This window comes from Narcine bancroftii, unplaced genomic scaffold (assembly GCF_036971445.1).
Source record: "Narcine bancroftii isolate sNarBan1 unplaced genomic scaffold, sNarBan1.hap1 Scaffold_116, whole genome shotgun sequence".
NCBI lineage: Eukaryota > Metazoa > Chordata > Chondrichthyes > Torpediniformes > Narcinidae > Narcine > Narcine bancroftii.
Genome location: NW_027211851.1, coordinates 858,530 through 880,762, shown reverse-complemented (window position 1 = coordinate 880,762; position 22,233 = coordinate 858,530). Strand labels below are relative to the sequence as shown.

Genomic DNA, 22,233 nt, shown 5'->3' with positions numbered 1-22,233 from the left:
GTTGATAAAAGACGTGAGAAGTCACCTCTCCCTGACTGAACTGTTCAATACTCGAACTGTAGTGACTTTTTTGACTTTATCAATGTTTTGAACAGAAATTTACTACAATAGGATTCTGGAAATGAAGAAAAGAAAAAAGCAGTGTTGGGCACGACCAGTTGGCCCAATAATCACAGAGACAAAGACTGAGGGGAATGATAGGCTTTATTACACACAAGACTGCAGGCCCCTGTCCAAGTGAGGGAAGTGAAGGGAAGGAAGAGGTGGCTTGACCTTTATGGCCTGGGTCACAGGGGAGGAGTCTAGGAGAGGATGACATCAGGAGGGGGGGGCAGCCCATGCCTGTTGTGGTCAGTACATACAATACCATATCATAACAAGCAACTTAGAAAAAAACTAGGTTGTCAACCTGTGAAAAGTACAGAAGAAGCAAGGCCGACCTTCCAGAAGGAACCTCGAGACCAGTTAGAAATGAATCTGAAGCCTCAACGTGCAAGTCAGGACCAGCTGGAAGAAATATCTACATCCTCTGCACATCTGGAGATGAAAGATAGCACCGAGATCTTTGGCCGATCCAGGAGGAGCAAAAGTGTGGAATTCGACACGAGCCAGGCTTGACTAAGGAGAGTTGGGCGTGAGTGCCAAAATGCAAGCATGAGTTACCAGGTAGGGGACTGTCTGTATGCAGTGGCGCATCTGAAGATGTTCTCACTTGAAAGAATTTCTGGATCCGATCCATAGTCCGGCTGCCAGGTAGGAGGTGGAAGAGAAGAGGTGGAGGAGGACAACTCAGAAGTTCAAGAAGAAGAAGAGCAAGATTTACTACTTGCTGCAGTTGGACTCAATGAAGGGAGGCCTAAGGCTTTAAGAACATCTCCTTCTCCAATGAAAGCTGTTGTTTCACCAGATACCTTCCCCAGACTTCAAGGCACATGTAACAGGGATGGAAGTCAACCTCATGTCTACAGAACTGATCCAACAAAATGAAAAGATGATGTCTTCTGTGAACTAAGGTTGTGAAACTTTAAATGATCAATTTGCTGTTATGGAGGAAATAAATGGCTGGTATGTGTGAAGAAATTACATCTATTCAAGTTGATATTAATAAGAGTTTAACAGCAGTGGACACTGGACAAGATCAATTTAAGAAGATAGAAGACATTTTTATTGACTGTAAGGACCGTGTGGACCATTATGCGGAGAGAATGGATCATATTGACAATTTGTTTACAGGCTGAGATGTCCAGAAGAGAGATTTGTTAAAAAACATTGATTCGTTGGAAAATCAAAGTTCTCGTAATAATATTAAGATAGTTTGTCTGCCGGAAGATATTGATGATTCAGATCCTGTAAAATTATTTCTGGATCCACATGGGCAGGCTTGCATCTGTCCACACTAAACAGCTGTGAATGCCCCCCAATGTCCAAAGTATACACAACCCCATCCTTCTTCATCACAAGGAAAGGGCTCTCATACGGTCATTGTAATGGCGCTCCTGGGACCTATCTGTGCACAAAAACATAATCAGTGTCCAGGAGTTTTGGGGGCACATTCTGTTTAGGGGAACCATACCAGTGGGTAGGAAAAGATTTGCTGATCACAACACCATGTCGAAGCTGCTGAAGGACGTTCAGATCAGAGTTGGTGTGAAATGAATGTCCCATGAAACTGTAAGGACCGTACCATAAACCATCTCTGCGGACAATGCAGACATCTTCATTTGGAGCCGTGCACACTCCCAATAGAACCCATGGCAATTCATCGACTATATTGTGTCCGGAGAGTAGGGCCTTCAGTTGCCGATGGAAACGTTCCACAAGGCCGTTGGACTGTGGGTGAATTGTGGTGCGTGGTCTGATGCAATGTGGGTCGGGAAACCAAATCTAGCCATCCAATTAATGATGAATGCTATAGCCCTTGTCTCAGTGTCACAAGATGGAAACGAGATGGCTTCTGGCCAGCGTGTGAAACGTTCTACGACTGTTAGAATGTATCTCAAGTTTTGAGATTTTGGCAATGGTCCGAGCAGATCCTCATGCACATGTTCCAACCACGTGTGTACCACTGGGAAAGGTTGAAGAAGTGCCTTAGTGTGCCGTTGAATTTTGGCAGTCTGGCATGAGGTACATGTGCAGACCAATTGCGCGACGCCTCGTGTACTGGTTTTCTGCCAGGGGATTAGCAACAAATTCTCTTCTACGACATGCTTTAGCAGCATCCAATGCACCTACTATGTACCAGAATTTCATGTCCTCTGCCATTATGACACAAGACAAAACTAAGTTTCATCCTTGGTTGATGGGTCTGGAAAGGAGGCAAGTGAAGTCCTAACATCGATTGGGAAACACAGTCAGTGAGAGGTCAGCATGGCTTAGAGTTTAGACAACGTGTTCAGGACTGCTTTTTGCAGCAGTATGTGGAGATGCCCACGAGATGGGGGGCAGTGTTTGATCTGTGGTTAGGGAATGAAATGGGGCAGGTGGCGGAGGTGAGCATTGGGAAGAACTTCAGATCCAGTGATCATGGGTTAATTAGATTTAGCTTAATTATGGAAAGGGATAGGTCATGTCTGAACTCAAAGGTCTTCGAGTGGGGGAAGGCCAGATTTGAAGAAATGAGAAGAGATTTGCAAAGAGTTGTGTGGGCTGATCTTTTAGCTGGAAATGATGAACAGGAAAATTGGAGGGTATTTAAAGGTGAGATTTTGAGAGTACAGGATCATTTTGTTCCAGATCGGCTGAAATGTAAGATTATAAGTTCAAGGGAGCTGTGGATTTCTAGAAAAATTATGAATGATTCGGGATAAGAGGGAGGCCCATGCTCAATATAAGAAACAAAAGATTGATGAGATTTATGATCCTTACTTATATTGAAGAAAGAACCTCAAGAGGGAAATTAGAAAGGCAAAAAGAAGGTATGAAGTATCCATAGCTAATAAGGTGAAAGTGAGTCCTTCGGGTTTTTACAGATACGAGAACAGTACAAAGAGGGTTAAGGATAGAGTCCGTCCACTGGAAAATGGGAACGGTGGACTATGTGTAAGTGAGAAGCTGTATGAGATGGGGGAGATATTGAACAATTTTTTTTCTTTTCTGTATTCACGAGCAAAAGGGACACTGGACTATGTGAGATAAATGAGGTGAATGGCTTAGTTATGGAAAGGATAGGGATTAGTAAAGAGAGGGATTTGGAGCTTCTAGGGTCAATAGAGTTGGATGTCTCCTGGTCCTGATGGGATTTTCCCCAGGACATTAAGGGAGGTCAGGGAGCAAATAGCCGGGGCTCTGACAGTGATGTTTCAAACATCACTGGAGAAGGGTGTGGTGTCGCGGGATTGGAGGGTTGCAAATGTTGTTCCACTGTTTAAAAAAAGCAGAAGGTGCAGGCCAAGTATTTATCGGCCAGTAAGTTTTACTTTGGTGGTGGCAAAAGTTATGGAGGGTATTCTCAGAGATAGTATGTACAAATATCTGGATAGGCAGGGAATGATCAGGGGCATCCAGAATGGGTTTATGAAGAGAAAATCATTTTAATGAATCTTGTTGAATGTTTTGAAGAGGTGACAAGGCAAGTGGCTGAAGGTAGGGTGGCTGACGATATCTATTTGAATTTTAGTAAGGCTTTTGATAAGGTTCCGCATGTAAAGTTAGTTAGGAAGGTTCAGTGACTAGGGATTAATAGATAGTGAGATGGGTCAGAGGTGGCTGTAAAACAGACAGCAGAGAGTCATGGTGGACAACTGTCTGTGAGGATAGAAGCCTGTGACGAGCGGTGTGACTCAGGGATTGGTGCTGGGTCCCCTGATGTTTATCATTTATTTTCATGATTTGGATGAGGGGGTGGTTAACTGGGTAATCAAATATGCAGACGATACAAAATTAGGGGGACTGGTGGAATGTGAGGAAGGTTTTCTTGGATTACAGGATTTGGTTTGTTTGGAAAAGTGGACTGAAAGATGGCAGATGGAATTTAATGTTGACAAGTATGAGGTGCTGCATTCCGGAAAAAATAATGTTAATATGACATATGAAGTTCAGGGATGGGCATCGAGGAAGGCAGAGGAACAGAGGGATCTTGAGTTATGGTACAGATTTCCTTGAAAGTGGTTTCCCATGTAGACACGGTAGTTAAGAAGGCATGTGACATGCTGGCCTTCATAAATCATAGCATAGACTAGAGTATAGCTGTTTAAGGCATTGGTGAGGCCATGTGCAGAGAAGATTTACAAAAATGTTGCCTGACTTACAACATCTAGGGTACAGAGGAAGATGAAGGAGACAGCGACTTTATTCATTTGAACGTGGACAATTGAAGGGGGTTATGATAGAGGTATTTAAAATTATGAAGGTAATAGATAGGCAAGACATGAGTAGACTCTTTCCACTGAGGGCAGGGGAGGCTGGAACAAGAGGGCATGAGTTAAGTGTAAGGGGGTAAAACTTCAGGAGAAATGTTAGAGGATGTTTCTTCACTCAGAGTGTGGTGGCAGAATGGAATGATCTTCCAGAAGAGATAGTTGCGGCAGGGTCCTTTCTGTCATTGAAGAGAATGTTGGATGTGTACATGGATATGAGGGGGTTGGAGGATATGGGCAGAGTGTGGGAAGGGGCTGGGGAATGGTTAGGGAGTGGAGTGGTTCATGTGAAATGGCATGCACTCGAAAGGCTGTTATGGCTTGTTTCTGTGCTGTAAATTGTCATATGGTTATATGTGCCGGGCTCCACGAGACAAGGTGGGACATAATGAAGTGTTTGCTACCGGCAAGTTTAAAAAAAGTCCCGTGAGTATCCCACACTTTCCGGCAGGAGTCTCCACAGATCAACGTGCCATTCCTCGGCACGCTGCACCAAGCACAGTCCATTAAATGGGTGAGTACACAGCTGTCTGTCTTATGTTTTCGTGCGCCCACTAAACAACTCTTATTCTGCCTTGTCTCACTGACGAGCATCCAGTCCAGAGACCTCCATCCCCCTCGTATCCCTGAACTTGTCCAAATTCTTCAATGCTAACATTGAGCTCATATTTCCTCATGCAGCTGGCAGCTTGTTCCACTCTCCCACCACCTTGTGTGGAGAAGTTCCCCCTCATGTTTCAACTAAACTTTTCCCCTTTCATCCTTGGCCCACGTATTAAGGACTTTTCCAAGAGGCGGAGTCTGAAGAAAACAACCTCTATCCTCAAGGACCCTCACCACCCAGGCCAAGCTTTCTTCACCCTGCTATCACCAGGGAAACAGGTCCAGGAGCCTGAAGACGAACACCCAATGGTACAAACACAGCTTCTCTCCCTCTGCCATCAGATTTCTGAATGGACAAGGAACCACAGTCACTCTCTCACTTACTCTTCATTTTGCACAAATAGATTTCTTTTTTAAAAATGTAATTTATAGCAATATTTGCACCTATATTGTTGCCACAAAATGACAAATATTGTGACATGTTCATCATAATAAATTTTTAATTCTGAACACTGCGCGTACATCAGAAAACAATCATAGCTCAAAAAACAATTTTAAAAGATGAATTAACTATTTCCATGCTCCCTTCCCTTTTATGTCTATTTTTCTAAATTCACTCCATAATCAAGACATCTCCACTTAACCCAACCCACATTTCTTCTACTATTTAAAGCACTCAGTAATACACCAAGGCAGTAAAATAAAAATTCAATGCTGGAAATACTCGGCAAGCCATCTACTGGAAAAATAATCGGCTTTAAAACCTTCAGGTTGATAACCTTTCACTGGGATTCAAGAAGATGATCAGACAAACCTGATTCTCTTTTTGAGAAAAAGAAGAGGAGAGATAACAAACTGAATAAGTGGGATGAAAAGCCCAACAGCAGAATTGGCTGCTGGATGAGTGAAGTCGACTCATTGATCAACACATCTGTCTGGATGGAGGGATAAAGGATAAACAAGACAAACATGATGCCATCACTGTGAGGTTCAATACGACAGCTGCAGAGAATCTGAAATGAAGGAATGGTGAAAATACTTGTTTTTGGATCAATGTGACAAAATTTGACCTGACAAAAGAAAACAAAATTCCTTTGCTCTGCCAGAACTCTCTAGATCAAGGGACACAATAAAATAATCCAAAAGCCAACGATATGAAATTGAACAGCAAGTTATAGAAATTGGTAGCAAGAGATAAAACACAGTTACATAATTCCATGAAAGTGGTGTCACAGGACGACAGGGTTCTAAAGACAGCTTTTGTCATCTTGGCCTTCATTAATTAACATATTGAAAATAAGAGTTGGGAAGTTATGATGAGGTTGGATAAGATGATGGTGAGGCCCACTTAGGAGTATTGTGTGCAGTTCTGGTCACCTAGCTACAGGAAGGGTATTAGTAAGATTGATAGAGTGCAGAGAAGATTTACTTGGACGCTGCCAGGTCTTCAGGAGTTGAGCTACAGGGAAAGGTTGAACAGGTTGGGACTTTATTCCTTGGAGTGTCGAAAAATGAGTAAGAGATTGCTTAAAGTGGAATATGAATGGGAAAAAAGGCTGAGAAAGACTGCAGTCGACCCAATTGTGAAGGAAAGATTTTGCTTGAGATAAATTGTCATTGGCCCATTTCCTCTGGAGTTATGAAACCACGCACAGAACAAGTCAATGTCATACGATTAAAACAGTGGTTTTCAAACTTTGTTTCCCCAATCACATAGCTCATTAAGTAATTCCTTACTAACAGAGCACTTCTGGCAAAGGGATTAAGTGGAATTTGATCCAGGGTGTGGAGGAGGAGTTTGAAAATCACTGCTCTAGATGAAAAGATTTCTCCATCTCCGTTTTAAGCAGAAATCCTTTTATTATGAGGTTGTACCCACTGGTCCTAAACTCTCCCAGTACTGGCAAAATCCTCTCTATCCAGCCCTTTCACTATTCATCAGATTTCAATGAGGTCCTGCCTCATCTTTACAAACTCGGGCGAGTCCAGGCCCAGAACCATCAAATGCTCCTCAAACATTATTCCTCTCATCCCCAGGATCATTCTTGTAAAACAAGTCTGGGCCATCACATCCTCTCTTAGAAATGGGGCCTAACATTGCTCACAACACTTACTAGATCAGGACAACCAGAAGGTGGTCACGGGAGGGAAGACAGCTGCAGGTCTGCCTAGAGTCCATGGATTGGATGGTGTTCAAGGAGTCAGCTGAGGGGGAGTCCCGTGGCAAGATGGCGTAGGAAAAAGAAGTTCGAAGACACCTCTCCCTGACTGAACTGTTCAATACTCGAACCGTAATGTCTCGTTTGACTTTATCAATGTTTAGAACAATAATTTTCTACTGTAGAATTCTGGAAATGAAGAAAGAAAAAAAACAGTGTTGGGCACGATCAGTTGCCCCAATTATCACAGAGACAAAGACTGAGGGGAACGATAGGCTTTATTACACACAAGACTGCAGGCCCGGGTCCAAGTGAGGGAAGTGAAGGCCTGGATCACAGTGGAGGAGTCGAGGGAGGAATCCAGGAGAGGATGTCATCAGGAGGGGGGTTGCCAGCCCGTGCCTGTACTGGTCAGTACATACAATACCATTTCATTACAAGCAACTTAGAAAAAACCTAGGTTGTCAACCTGTGAAAAGTGCAGAAGAAGCAAGGCCGACCTTCCAGAAGGAACCTCAGGACACGTTAGACATGGATCCGAAGCCTCAACGTGCAAGTCGGGAGCAGCTGGAAGAAATGTTTGCATCCTCTGCACATCCGGAGATGAAAGATGGCGCCAAGATTTTTGGCCGGGCCAGGAGGAGCGCTAGTAAGGAATTCGACACGAGCCGGGCTTGACTAAGGAGAGTGGGGGGTGAATGCCCGAATGTGAGCTCTAGATACCGGGAAGGGGACTGCCTGTATGCAGCGGAGCATCTGGAGATGTTCTCACTTGCAGGAAATTCTGGATCCGATCTACAGTCCGGCTGCCAGGTATGATGTGGAAGAGAAGAGGTGGAGGAGGACAACTCAGAGGTTCAAGAAGAAGAAGAGCAAGATTTACTACTTGCTGCAGTTGGACTCACTGAAGGAAGGCCTGAGGCTTGAAGAACATCTCCTTCTCCAATGAAAGCTGTTGTTTCACCAGATACCTTCCCCAGACTTCAAGGCCCCTCTACAGAACTGATCCATCAAAATGAAAATATGATGTCTTCTGTGAACTAAGGTTTTGAAACTTTAAATGATCAATTTGCTGGTATGAAGGAAAAAAAATGGCTGGTATGTGTGAAGAAATTACATCTATTGAAGTTGATATTAATAAGAGTTTAACAGCAGTGGACACTGGACAAGATCAATTTAAGAGGATAGAAGAAGTTTTTAATGACTGTAAGGATCGTGTGGACCATTATGCAGAGAGAATGGATCATATTGAAGATTTATTTACAGGCTGGGATGTCCAGAAGAGAGATTTGTTACAAAACATTGATTCGTTGGAAAATCAAAGTTGTCGTAATAATATTAAGATAGTTGGTCTGCTGGAAGATATTGAAGATTCAAATCCTGTAAAATTATTTTTGGAAATAGATTCCAGAGATGTTGGGAGTTGAGTTTTTTTAGATCGGGCTCAGAGGGCGTTAAGGACAAAATCTTTTCCGGGTCAAATGCCAAGTGCGGTTCTTTTAAGATGTTTGCGATATCAGAATAGAGAAATGATTTTGCGGCTTGCGGTTCAGAAAGCTCGCCTTGATCAAAGCCCTACGATGGTTCAAGGCAATATGGTTTTATTTTATGCTGATTTAAGTCAGGAGATTATTAAGTGACGGAAAGAGATTAATCTGGCCAAAGCAGTTCTGTGGAAGAAAGGGTATAAGTTTACTTTACTTTATGGGCCTGATCAGTCTCAATGTTTTGAGAGTCCTTATGGTGCATTAACTTTTGTGAATTCCTTCCCAGATTTGAAGGAATTAATGGGGAAAATGTCCGAGGATTGGTATGGGTATGGGGAAAAGAAGTTGGAATCAGAATTGGTGAGTGTTGTTGAAGATGAAGCTCAAGCTCAATGTGGGTGTTATCACTGGGATGACTGATGGGTTTTAATGTTCAGTTGGGGGGTGGTGGTTGACTCGACTACTTCTAAAGTCATCTGCCACTTGTGGTATTAGCTGCACCTGGTCCACAGAGGGGGATCCGACTCTTATACTCGTAGGTTTTTTTTTTACAGGATTTTCTTCTTTGAAAAGAGGGGTTTGTGAAGAGCATTTACTTGTGTGAAGTGTCAATCTCAGGAGGAAATTAAGTTATGGCTCATTTCAATTTTGTGATCTTTAATGTTAAAGGACAATAATCCGATTGAAAGAAAGTGAATATTGGCATATATAAAGAAAATGAAGGTTGATCTTGCTTTTTTGCAAGAAACTCATATGTTTGAGAAAGAACATATGAAATTGAAAAGAGATTGGGTCGGACATGTTTTTCATCTCCATTTAATTCGAAAGCTCGAGGTGTTGCTACTTTGGTTCATAAGAAGATACCGTTTCAGTTGGAATCATTCTCTGCCAAATCATTTTCTCGAAGACAATCAAGATAACTAACCTGTTCATTGAGCACTGTGCCTGGACTCAGATTCACAAACTCACCTGGCAAGGTCAGCATACAGCCATTGACTAGCTCTACCACTAAACATCCATGATCTGCCCTAACAGCAGTAGGCATGCAAAGGAGAACCATGGCCAAACGTTCGCTCCATGGAGATGCATCACCACCTGCTTTCAATTGTCAATGGAAACGCTCAAAGAAGCTGTTTGCCTGAAATGCTCAGTGATAATTCAGGTTGTGCCCAGAGGATCAGTGAGAGCTCGGACCAATGCTGACTCGAACTGAAACCTTTGATCTGTTGTAGTAGTGCCCAGAACACCAAAAGATGGAATCCAATGATCCACAAAAGCCCAAACAATTGTCTCTGCAGAGATGCCGATGATAGGAATTTCATCCTGCTACCTGGTCGTCCAGTCCTCACATGTGAGCAGATAAGTACATTGCCGAGTTGGCAGAAGTGGACCTTCCAAGCCACAAGGTGCACGTGCTGGAAATGGGAATCCAAAACAACAAAATCCCCCAGCTTGAATTTCATGTGCCTGGAGACTTTAGGCCATTGAACCAGCAAGCGAGTCCTTGCCCATAATCCAACATTCTGTTCAACATGAAACCAGATAAAATCTTCCTTAACCAGTTTGATTGATGCTCTTCTACCAGGAAGAGATAGATTATGAAGAGAAAATCTCCTGCCTCATAGCTGCCACACAAACGGCAGAGTCCTTCCTGTTGGTGGAAAAAAAATCACAGGCCAACTTTTCACCCGATTCATCCAGGGTCACATCTTGAAAATGGAGACCAGAGTTGACCTGATGAAATCGGCATCAGTGTGCCGTGCATGAGCCATGGCAGTGAAATCGATGGCAATTGTTGGATGTAATGTCGCGCCTGGATCGGGCACCAGCCACAGCATTCACTTTTCCTCAGATATGCTGTGTGTCCGATGAAAATTGTAGGATGAACTCCAAGTGCCAAATCTCTCTGTGCAAATAGAGATGTGTGCTTCTATTTTCAGAATGCAGAAGAGGCTGGTGGTCTGTACAAATTGTGTAACAATGACCTTCCAATAAAAAGCTGAAATATTGAATTGGAAATTTGGATTCATGAGAGAATTACAAATAAATTTGTTTCAAAATTGTATCTACTATTTCAAGAGGAATCTCCAAACCCAGACTTGAATAAATCAAAAGAAAGATGGGAATTGCATTTGGGAACTGAAATTGACCCTTTTTGCTTGTCTGACATTTGTTGAGACAGTAATTAATGTTTTTCATAGATTAGTTAATTACAAATTTATTCATCAATTATATTTAATGCTATATCAATTAATTTATTGCAATTTTTTCAAATTTATGTCTTAGATGTGGCACAGAAATTGGTACGTTTATACATTCTCTTTGGTCATGTCTCAAGGTGACATCATTTTGGAAAGATCTGGGCAAGTTTTTGGAACAAATTATAATAATGTTTACCATCAACACCTGAGCATTTACTTTTGGGAAATGTATATGATTTGGAAGCCTAATTCAATTTCTCAAAGAACAATTAATTATTTTTATAAGTTGCATTGACAGTGGCCAGGAGATGTATAGCAATTCCATGGAAATCTGAATCCCATCTTAAAATTGATTGTGGGGAAATGCAAAATTGTATTCCCTTAGCAAAGGTGATGTATAATATTAACTGGGTATGATACATTATTCAAAATATGGAAACCATATTTAGATATGGGTTTGGATATCTAATGTATTTACTTCTCCACCCCACCACCACTTTTCATTAATCTTAATGGTTGAACCTTATCATGTTGGTTTAATTCTAATATTTTTTTAATGTCCTGCCTTTCCTTTTGGGAGGAAATAGTTATCACAGGAGCTTTGAACCTAGATCTGTTTTTTTTTTCATTATACTTTTCTTCTCTTCTCACTTTTATGGACAGTACAACCATTTATTTGTTATTCTATTTTGATCAATGTATCATTTGGATACGATTCTGGTATTATATTGTACTGTATACAAAACTATAAATTAAAAAAAAACTGAAATGTTTCACTGCGAGATAGATAGCTCAGAGTTCTTGCCCAAATGTACTATACTTTGCCTGAGCCGGTGACCGCTTGGCTGAAAAAAAACACCGGAGATTCCAATTGCCCACAGACTCGTTGTTCGAACACTGGTCCCACAGCACTGTCAGATGCATCTGTGGTAAGAGAGCAAGATCTTGGGCATTTGATGTACAACCTTAGTGACATATGTCAGAACAGTGTTCACATCATGGAAAGCATAAACAGGATGGTCTCCCAAAGATAATGTCTTTTTGAAGCAGAGATCAGATCCTTTGAGTCGTACAGCAAGAGGTGTAGTGGCATTCACCAGGAAACAGCAATAAAAATCCCTCATACCTCAAAACCATCACAACTGGCCAAACGTAACAGAGGGAGGAAATTCTCAAATTTCACCCACTTTCCATTCATCAGGCAAAATACCATGTGGCATAACTCTAGCTCCCAAAAATACAAGATCAGAAACACCAGAAACACTTTCCTGGGATTGATCACGGTACCACATTCCTCAAGCCTTAGAAACAATGAGATAAGGTGGCTCTTGTGCTCCTCTTCATCCACACTTACAACCAGATCTCCTCAATCAACACAAGCACCAAACAAACCCATGGACAGTGAGTTCGTGGTCCATGACCCACTGGAATTTCTGAGCTGCATTCCATAGACCGAATGGTTTTCTCAGAAACACAAACATGCCGAACGGGAGCATCACTGCTGTCTTTGTGACATCCAAATACTCAAATGGAATATAATAGTAAGCACATTCTAGATCTATTTTGGCAAATGCAGATTTGCCATGGAGGTTTGCTGAGAAGTCTTGTCAATTTGGAATATTGTATCAGTCAGGCATGGTGGAATTGTTCAGGGGACGATCATCTCTGCAAGGCTGCCAATCTCTAGTTTGTTCAGAACCACATACAATCGTGAAGCCCAGCAGCTGTCAGATCTGTGGGCTAGGCACAATTCTTGCCATTCCAATTTTGACATTTTAAGATAATCCGGGGTATTACAAGCCTGCGTCTCATAGACCCTGCCTTTATATGGTGGCTTATTGCATGTCTGCACACCATTATGATGGGGACACGAGGCGAGGAAAAGACTTGAGGAAGGCTTGGAAAGGGCAGGAGCCAGGTTGAAGACTTGTCAGGCAGCAGATGGCATTGGAAGGACAATAAATGTAGCTCACTTGCATTCAAGAGCTGCAGTCCACACAACGGCATTTTGACAAATACATCACTGAAAAATGTGACAAGAAATTCTCTCCCAAAGTGGAACTGGCCACATTTACAACTGAAAACCCACCCAAAACGATGTGAAGCTGAAATGAAATGCAAGTGACCTCTGGGCATATTTGAATAAGAGAATCATTTGTAGCTGAATGAACACATGACATATTAGCAAATCTATGTTCCTCAGGAGTTGGAGGGACAGGCACCGCTCCAAAGTGACAGATAGTTTTGGAGTTTTACATAGAGATGCCAAACTAATAACCTATTCTAACAACTGCCTAGAATTGTTCCATTTTTCTCAGTTGCCTTCGATAATCTCTCCCAAATGAGGACAAAGGAACATCGAATCTGCTCCGTAAACTGAAACAAAACTATTTCTTGATTTAATACTCAGTGATCTGGCTTCCACTACTGTATGTGGCAGCGGTTCCACAGATCCACGACCCTCTGGCGAAACAAGTTCTTCCTAATCTCTGTTTTATAGGATAACCTCTAATTTTCTTGTCCTCGATTCACCCACCAAGGGAACCATCTTACCCGCATCCACCCTATCTAAACCTTTCAATACACAAAATCCCTCCATGAGATTTCTTCTTTAATTTCCTGTACTCCAATGAATACAACCCAAAAGCTGTCAAACACTCCTTGTACGTTATCCTTTGCATTTTGGGAATCATCCTAGTCATTCTCCTCTGCACCCTCTCCAACAACATCACATCCTTTCTCACATAGGGGGCCCAAAACTGCACACAGTACTTGAAATGAGGTCTCACCGGTGCCCCATAGAGCCTCATCAACACCTCTTTACTCTTCTACACCATTCCTCTTGAAATGAATGCCATCATAGCATTCGCTTTCTTCATGACCAATTTCACCTGGTTATTAACTTTTAGGTTTCCTTGCACAAGGACACCCAGGTCCCTTTGCACATCCAAGGTCTGAATTTTCATCCCATCCAAATAGTATGCTTCCTGTTTATTTCCACTGCCAAAATGTACAACTGTACATTTCTCGGTGTTAAATCTCATCTGCCATCATTTTGCCCAGTTTCCTAATCTGTTTATATCCTTCTCCAACTTTACGGTTTCTACACTTCCTACTCTGTCCCCTATCTTGGTGACCTCCGCAAATTTGGCCACAAAACCATTTAAATCACAATCCAAATCATTAATTTATTTTTCCTTGGAATATATCTATCCTGCATTCCATTTATTACTGCCACATGCCATTCCAGAATCGATCATCACTGAACCTGAACATGTTTATTGTGATGAACGTCTTCCAATAAATGTTCTGGGTTTAATTTTTTTAATTCTTGTTGTGGTTCCTCTTCATCACCTCTTTGGAAGCTGAATTCACAAAATTTTCCAAATATTTTTTCAGCAATAATTCTGTGGTACAGAGGATTATTCATCTTTCCTAGAGGTTAAAAGTTGCATTTTGATTTTCTTCTCTCAACTGAACATTGTACAAGGTGAAGGCTGATTAAAATGGATTCAGTAATGATGGCCTTCAAACTTTGCATTTTTGCTGTGGCTACACAGCTTGAATGATAAACTGCTGTTTCTACGGGGAATTAACTCATGGAAATGTTCTAAATACATGAATTGAAGATAGACCTCTGTGAAAAGTATATTGCCCATCAGCAACAATCCTTGAAAAGAGATGAATCATCACCCAACAGAGCAGCCCAGGAATAGGCCATTTGGTGAACAATGTCTGTGGTGACCATGATGCTCATTTAAATTAATTCCATCTGTCAGCACATGGTCCATACACATCACCCATTCCCTTTTGTTCATGTGCCCAACCACATGCCTCTTAAATCGTGGTGATTTCACCACTATCCTGGCAGTGTGGGCCAGATCCCCACTGCATTGTGCAAAACCCTGCTTCACTTGTCTCCTTTTCCCCTCTCATGTTCAATATAGGGATCGTAGTATTTTTACATCTCCCACGGGGGCCGGGAAAGAAGAAATCTGTCTTCTCCAGGACTACAATAATTGGATAAATTTCAACCAAGTCATCTCTCACCCTCCCATGCTCCAAAGAAAAGTATCCAAATTTGTCCAACTTCTCCTCAGACCCAATGCTCTATCCCAAGCAAACCCCAGATGAATTCCTTTTGTCATGCAGCAACTAGAATTGCAGAAAATACTCAAAATGTGACCTAATCACATTTAATACTTAATGCCCTGCTCAATGAAGAATACTTTCTTTAACACCCTACACTTGTGTTGCCACTTTCAAGGAGCTCACGCTTGTACCCCAAGATCCCTCTATGCAACAGTATGACAAGTCCTCTCGAAGAGCAAGACACTTGTCCAGATTAAACTCCATCTGCCATTTCTCTGCCCACATTTAAAAGTTATCGGTTTGGAAGGGAGAATACGAGGGGAACTTGGTGAATCAGCAGGAGAGAGAGTGAAACCTGTGGAGGGGGGAGGTGGTGGACAGGTTACATGATTTTGGAAAATTCCATATGCATACTCTCGAGTCACAAATGCAATAAGAGATGGTTCCTCTGGATTTGACCTCACCCTGACAATGGAGGAGGCAGAAGACAAAGGTCAGTGTGAGAATGGAATGGAATTTAAAACGGCTTGTGACCATGAGCCAAGATGGCCATTGTGATCAAATTGGAGGTGCTCAGCCAATCTGTCATTTACTCTGCATTGGGTTTCCTGCCACAGAGAGAACAGACATGGTTGGAGGAGGTGATTGTGAAACTTTACCCTGCATGAGAATCCCTCGATGGTGGTAAATGATGTAGATTGCAGGAGAAAATGACCGAGGAGGGGGAGGAATTAGGAGTCTGTAATTAGTTGAAAGATCTTACTGCAAGATTCATCAACAACGAGTAGTAAAGTAGCTTCAGTCTATTCTCCCTCTCAGAAAGATTTAGTTAATAAACAAAACAATATTTCAGCACAGCCAGGGGCAAAAGGTCTCTTAATTTATTCTTACAATCAACAGACTTTGAAATTACCCACCGTAAATGCCTCAAAATTCAATTCACTTCTGGTGGAAGTATAAGAGCCAGTGGCTTGCTTAATCAGATTAGCCTATTCTGAGTTTCCATTTTGACTTTCACACCATCAAATGCAAGCCCCAGTTTTGTTCCCCAACTATTTTCTATCCTTACCCTCTTTGCAATCTCATCTACCTGAAATTGGAACAAATAACAGCCAATTTTGCCATGTATAAATCAAAATAATTTACCCACAGTTTCACATCACTGTAGCCACTGAGGGATAACTTGTGCCCATCAGGAAACTGCACCACCCACTACAGGGTGCTATTTACCTTGGTGTTAATGACTCTTTTCCAGTGTTACTTTCAGACATAATGACATATTCAACATGCACAATATTTATTTTCTTACTGACCAGAACTATAAAGCATTGTGTGAAAAGGTAAAAAACTCAAGTCAACCAGGAGATACAAATTTCTGACTGCAATGTTGCTGCCCAAATTTGCTACATTATTGAAGTCTCACAGAGCTTACAACAGATATTCAAATCAAGCAATAACAGAAATAACAGATATTACGGCACGGTACAAGCCCTTTGACCCACGATGTTTTGTTGATCTTGATATTTCTAACAAAAAAAAAACCCTGTAGCAGCTACTGCGGTAGATGCTACTAAATAAAGGAAAACACATACAAAGGTAGTCAACTCAAGACTGGTTTATTGCAGACATACAGACCTTTTATTCCCTGCCTCTCAATGAGAACATTAGTGAACACCTGGTCCAGAGGACCAGCAGGTTAAAGCTACCAGCCATTTGTGCCCCGTGCCTTTAGGCAGGGGCTTCATCTGATCCACTCACTGTACTTTGGTGTCCAGCACTGTTAGCCTGCGACGTGTCAGGTAAGTCTGTGAACTGACGGTGGCATTGCGTCCGCTACAACCCTGTTTTTCTTTCACCCATGTAAACCTGTCTTAGAGTCTCTTAAATGCACCTTACGTGATATTGTAATGGATAAATATATTTGGAGAATTTGGTAATATTTGGGATTTTGGTAAGATTTAGAGTAGGTTACATACATACACACACATATATTATAAAACATTTTATTTGAAAGACTGAAGAAATATTGAAGATCTCTGGAGAAAGTTATTCACATTCACAAGTTGGTGTTAGTCGAACTGATGTCATAAAATGAATGACCATTGTTTGGAAATGGAGCCAGGATGGCTACAAGTACTTTTCTGCAGGGTGCTTAGAGGAAAGTCACACGTGGGTTTTGTTTATCTAACAACAGCTTGAGCAGAAGAAAGAACTCCTGTTGTTTTGAATAAGAGGAATGGAACTATGTAATAGCTTGCAAAAAGAAGTTACCATCTGGAAAATCCTGATGGGGCAAGTTTCTTCAGCCAGACATTGAGGTGACTAATGAAGGTACCTCAGTTGTGGAAATCCTGGAACAACAAATCTCTAAAAACCCTACAAGAACCTTCCTGAGCAGGAAACATTTACCTTTCGAGCACCAAAACCTGGTGAAATTTAGAAACGTTTAATTCTGTGCACAGCAGAAGAATTGCTTGCATCCAGATAACTTGGAAGAAGGAGAAGTGAGATTGAACAATATCTGCTTAGATAATGACATTGGGAATGTTCAAAGTAGGAAATGGGTTCTACCAGCAGGAGTTTCTATTTGATAAAAAATATTGATAGGTGGCTGGCAACATACGTTTCTTAAAAATTAATACTCTACCCTCTCCCTCCCTAAACCACATTCAGCCCCATGACATCTTTCCACATTGCATTACTGGGACCATCAAGGACCTGACCCATTTCCCATCTCTCCTTGCAATGCCAATATGGCAGCTGCCATTAAGAACTGACAAATCATATGCAAGATGAACATCATCATGACATCCTGCTTAAAAAGAAGGGTCAACAAACCTTCCTAATTTTGTCACTACATTTTTATTTCGATTCCCATGGGGCATGAGCAAAAAATGTCCCATCCATTGGCTCACCAAATTATGAGTAAAATCATGATCCCTGTTCAAGAAAACCCATAACCTTCAATGGTACACAGATAATCTAGGAAGAATTCTGTAATAAAGTTGAATGAAACATTGAAAGAATTTCCCGCTTATAAACACTGAGATTGTAGCATGCCAAGTGACCAGGTGAGCAATAAGAGGCCAAATCACTGCCACACTCGGATAGTCCAAGATGGCACGGACTCCCCTTCACTGACGAGAAGGAGCCCACTCCTAGCACCATGTATGGGCTGAGGAGCCCTCCACTTCCACGTAGAGGCAGACAGCTGGAGAGTGACGCCATGACACAATGACGTAAATCGGGAAGTCAGGGAGTACGTCACCAGAAGTGGGTGGGCCAGCGAGCACATGTGGGGAATTTAAAACAGTAAAGCCAGTCTTTGGTTTACTCTCACCTTGGGTGGATGTCTCTTTATTTGGTAGCGCTGCCACAGCAGATGCTACAAGGCGATAACTTCTTACTTGCTGCAACCAAACAGGTCTGCATGATACACCAACCTAAATAGAAAACATGTCCAGAAATCCCAGAGATCATAAATTCAAAAGGATTGGTGAAATCTTTACCCTGTATTTTTAACACCAAAGTCCCTATATTTTTAAGCCATTCGGACAGGTAACTGAGAAACATTACATTTTAAACACATGGTACGTCAGGATCAGAAGGATTGGAGCATTATTGTTCAAGAGACACAACTTTTAAAATAATAACATCTAACTTTATGAAGAATGTGATGCTACAACAGGAACAACGGATGGAATCAAACACATTCTATGAACATTTGGAAGCAAAAAAAAATGGATTGGTTTTCCATCCCTTCCTAAGCGACCCAATGACCCCAAGTCCTTCCCGACTTGCGACCGCAATGGAACCCAAAAGTTCAGTCAGATACCACAATGGACGCAAGTCGGAGTTTCCCCCCCGTGCGAGGAGCCCTGAAGTCTTAGAGTGTATTTTTAAAATCAAATGATTTTCAAAGGGGAACAGAGACACGGGACACGTAAAACCCAAAATGTGCGGATTGACTTTGTGATTCAGTTTCTCAGGGTCCATCGGTTGGGGAAGCCATCTTAATTTCAGTGCGCATGCGCGACTTGTGGCTTTGCTGAGTGGCCCGTCAGTCGGCACGTGCATATTAGCCGCACATGCGCAAACCCAACTCCAAGTCGCAAATCCACCGCGCATGCGCCAACCAGACTTCCAAACTTCTTCTTGCCCCTCCCCCGCCCCTTTCCCGCTGCCAGTTACCCCACGGCCTCCGGCCTCGCCCTGTCGGCGCCATCAGGCCTCGCACCGACGCCTCGGCTCCACTCAAACACCCCGCCGGTACCGGCCGCTCCCGGGTGGGGCCCGGAGGGCTGCCGGTCGCCCGTTTTCCCTGGACCGCGCGGCTGAGGAAGGTCCCGGCGCCGCCACTAACTTCGTCCCGTTGGACCAGCGACGACGCGACGGACCCCGAGCAGACGACGCCACCGCAAACGTCCCGCCTCCTCACAGCAAGAGCCAATCAGCCCGCGACTCCGCCCATCAATCCAACCCGAGTTCAGCGTCCAATCCAATAGCGGCCTCACCGAATCAACCCATTGGCTCGCGCAACTGAAGCAACCAATCAGCGAGCGAGCGAGCGAACACACAGGCGCACCCATTCAGCATCGCAAGACAGAAAACAGAGGCAGTGGATGGAGCAGGAGACCTTTCGGCCCTTCCACTTTAACTACCCCAACAACTCAATCAAATCCTTGGGAAACACAGGATCACTTTGTCTTGGCTCCAGGATTCCTCTGATCTCAAGCAATACATTGTACCCCAACTGCAAGGGAGACTATTTATTCTCAATCTTTCCTTCATATTTATTACCGCTTCCAATTTAATGTCTGCTACTTTTTTCAAAGTATCTGCATCTAAGTTGAATGCATGTTATCCCTCTACGAATGGATACGGCAATAAACTCATCACAAGTCCATGGATCCCAATTTCAAATGAATCTTCAACAGGGGAGAGAATTCCAAGGATATTACATTTTCATTGAAGATGTTTCTTAAAGTCCAAGCAGGTGATCAGTTATTGGGAAATTGTGACACTCGGTGTTCGGCTGCTTAACATTATCCTCTCTGGATCCATGTTGCCGTGTCGTCTCATAATGTTGTCAGGTCATCTCCCTTTCTTCCAACAACAAAGAAATCGATTTTCAAACTTTCCTCCTATCAACCGTTTAAAACACCCCAGAAACAAGTCTGACAATCTTTGTGCACTTCTCACGCTTCAGGTAAGGAAACTGGACACATGACTCCCGATGTAAGATGAGCAAGACCATTCGATCTGAAATTGGAGCGTGCACACTACTGTGAAGGGTTGAAAGAAGGACACACACTCAAGAAATCAAAGTCAAAGACTCCTTTATTACACTGGCAACTCTACTTCTATTTCTGCCCGCTGCTGTCGCTGGAGTGATGTCACAGCCGTGCTGGCCTCCAATTGGTCGGTGTTCCATTCCTTGTTGATTCCTGCCATGTCTACTGGGACGAACGTTATTGGTCCCTATTGACTCTGCGTCATTGCCAAGTTCGTCAGCCATCTTGTGTACAGGGCGGCATCCCAGTTAGCATGATCCCCCACCTCCCCAGAACCAGTGATTAGAGCACAGTTCGCTGCTTTCTGTCGCCTATATCTGTGTCGTGGGGGCTGAGTGGAGACCGGTTTGCTAATGTCCAGATGCGCTGGCTTGAGGTGGTCGATGGTGAAAGTTTTATCGCTCACACTGATATCCAGCACACTTACCGTGAAGTGTGGAATGAACGATACACACCCAAGTAGTCGAAGTCGAACACTGGTTTGTTGAACTGGCAGTTCTGCTTATATACTCTCCCGCTGCTGACGACAGGACTTACGAGATGGCAACACCAGCCTCGAATTGGTGGGTGTTTCCGCCATTGCTCAGTGCTTCCCGCCGTGTGGAATGTCACCTGGGACGAAGTTTGTTGGTTCCCATGGGATCTGTGCAGTCACCGCATTCGTCAGCCATCTTGTGTACTGGGTTGTGTCCAGGTTAGCGGGCGACAACATCCATATATTGTGGAGGAATGTGGAGCCCATATATGAATATTTAACTGAAGCTCAGACATTCCCTTTCTCCTTTAGACCTCAGTTTATGAAAAGGGTCGTTAAAGTAATCAGTGCTCCAGTTGGGGGTCCCTTGTCCTCATTTTAATTCTTTTTCTTTTAGCGAGGGGATGGAGGGGGGATGGGGTGGTTCATGTATTTGTGTTTAATTTGAGTTATTATTAATTGTGTGAATTCCTTGGAACCAAACTGTTCAAACTCCTCCAAATTCCAAATTTGTTTCCAGCTCTTCTATTTCTGCCATGTATTTCTTCTTCATCCCTTTTGTATGTGATATTGTTTGTCCCCATAAATATAAAACTCGTGGGCGAGGAGGCACAGTTTGACTCGCAGAATAACTTTATCTGGTCGCTAATATCCTTTTCAAAATCTGGATTTTGAAGTTGGGTGAGGTTTAAATGCCATCTCTGTGAATTAGTTCTTTTTTTCTGGCATCAAGATAGACAGGGTGAAAGGTTCAAGATAAATATTCGGACGAATGTTCTCCGAATTTGCTGCATTGATAAAAAGAAATGCCAATCCATGTCGAGGAATAATAGGGGGATTGGCCTCCACACATCTTTCAAATTTCAATCTTTCAGAAAAGCCAAGGTAGTTTTCGCTGCTTTTATTTGGGATATTGACGAGGTTGACTTGTCCAGAACAGGATCCAGCAAAAACTAAAGTCACCCCCTCCAAGTATATTTGGTCGTCCCCCGATACCCTGAGAAACATATCCTGAATAAAGAATCATCACAGTTAGGTGGTGGGAAATTTAAAAGTATCCAGGGTTCTGAGTAAATCTGACCATCAACTAATGCATCTTAGCCTTGTGGATCAATAATCAAAAGCTCCTGAGCGCAGGGAGCCTCGGAGTTGACCCAGAAACCCAGACACACTTCAAGATGTGGCAGCACGTGGTCGAGGCAATCATCGAGGCACACGCAGGCAGCATCCTGGACTCAGATCAGAAGAGGCTGTTCCTACTTCGGTCAAATCTGTGTTCCCATGACTTCGAGGCAACCAAAGGCTACTCCACGTACAAGAGCGCAATGGACACTCTCAAGAACTTGTACAAGTCCCCCATGAATGTGGTCTGTTCGTTTAACCTATCAAAAGCTGTTCCTCTCCTCGTCTTAAAGCCCGCCCTTGTTTACTTCTCCCATTCCCCTGATTTTGCGACCCCAAACACTTTATTTAGTCTTATCCTTATTTGGTCAGATGCTTTGTCACATGTTCCCATTCTTTCCAGTCTTTTTAATAGATCATTGTTGGGCGCTCTCGTTAGCCGCAA

General features: G+C 42.8%; 1 long non-coding RNA gene across 2 annotated transcripts in view; it reads right to left on the bottom strand.

Annotated features, from left to right (window-relative positions):
* Positions 1-19,352, bottom strand: part of LOC138750314 (uncharacterized) — a 36,408-nt gene extending 17,056 nt beyond the window's left edge. The window contains exons 1-2 of one of the 2 annotated variants that reach the window (XR_011349254.1): positions 19,261-19,352; positions 18,238-18,340 (exon numbers count right to left, since the gene is read on the bottom strand). This is a non-coding gene — a long non-coding RNA (uncharacterized lncRNA). The remainder of the gene's footprint in view (positions 1-18,237; positions 18,341-19,260) is intronic. The other variant, XR_011349253.1, reaches the window with a different exon arrangement.
* Positions 19,353-22,233: the final 2,881 nt, after the last annotated feature.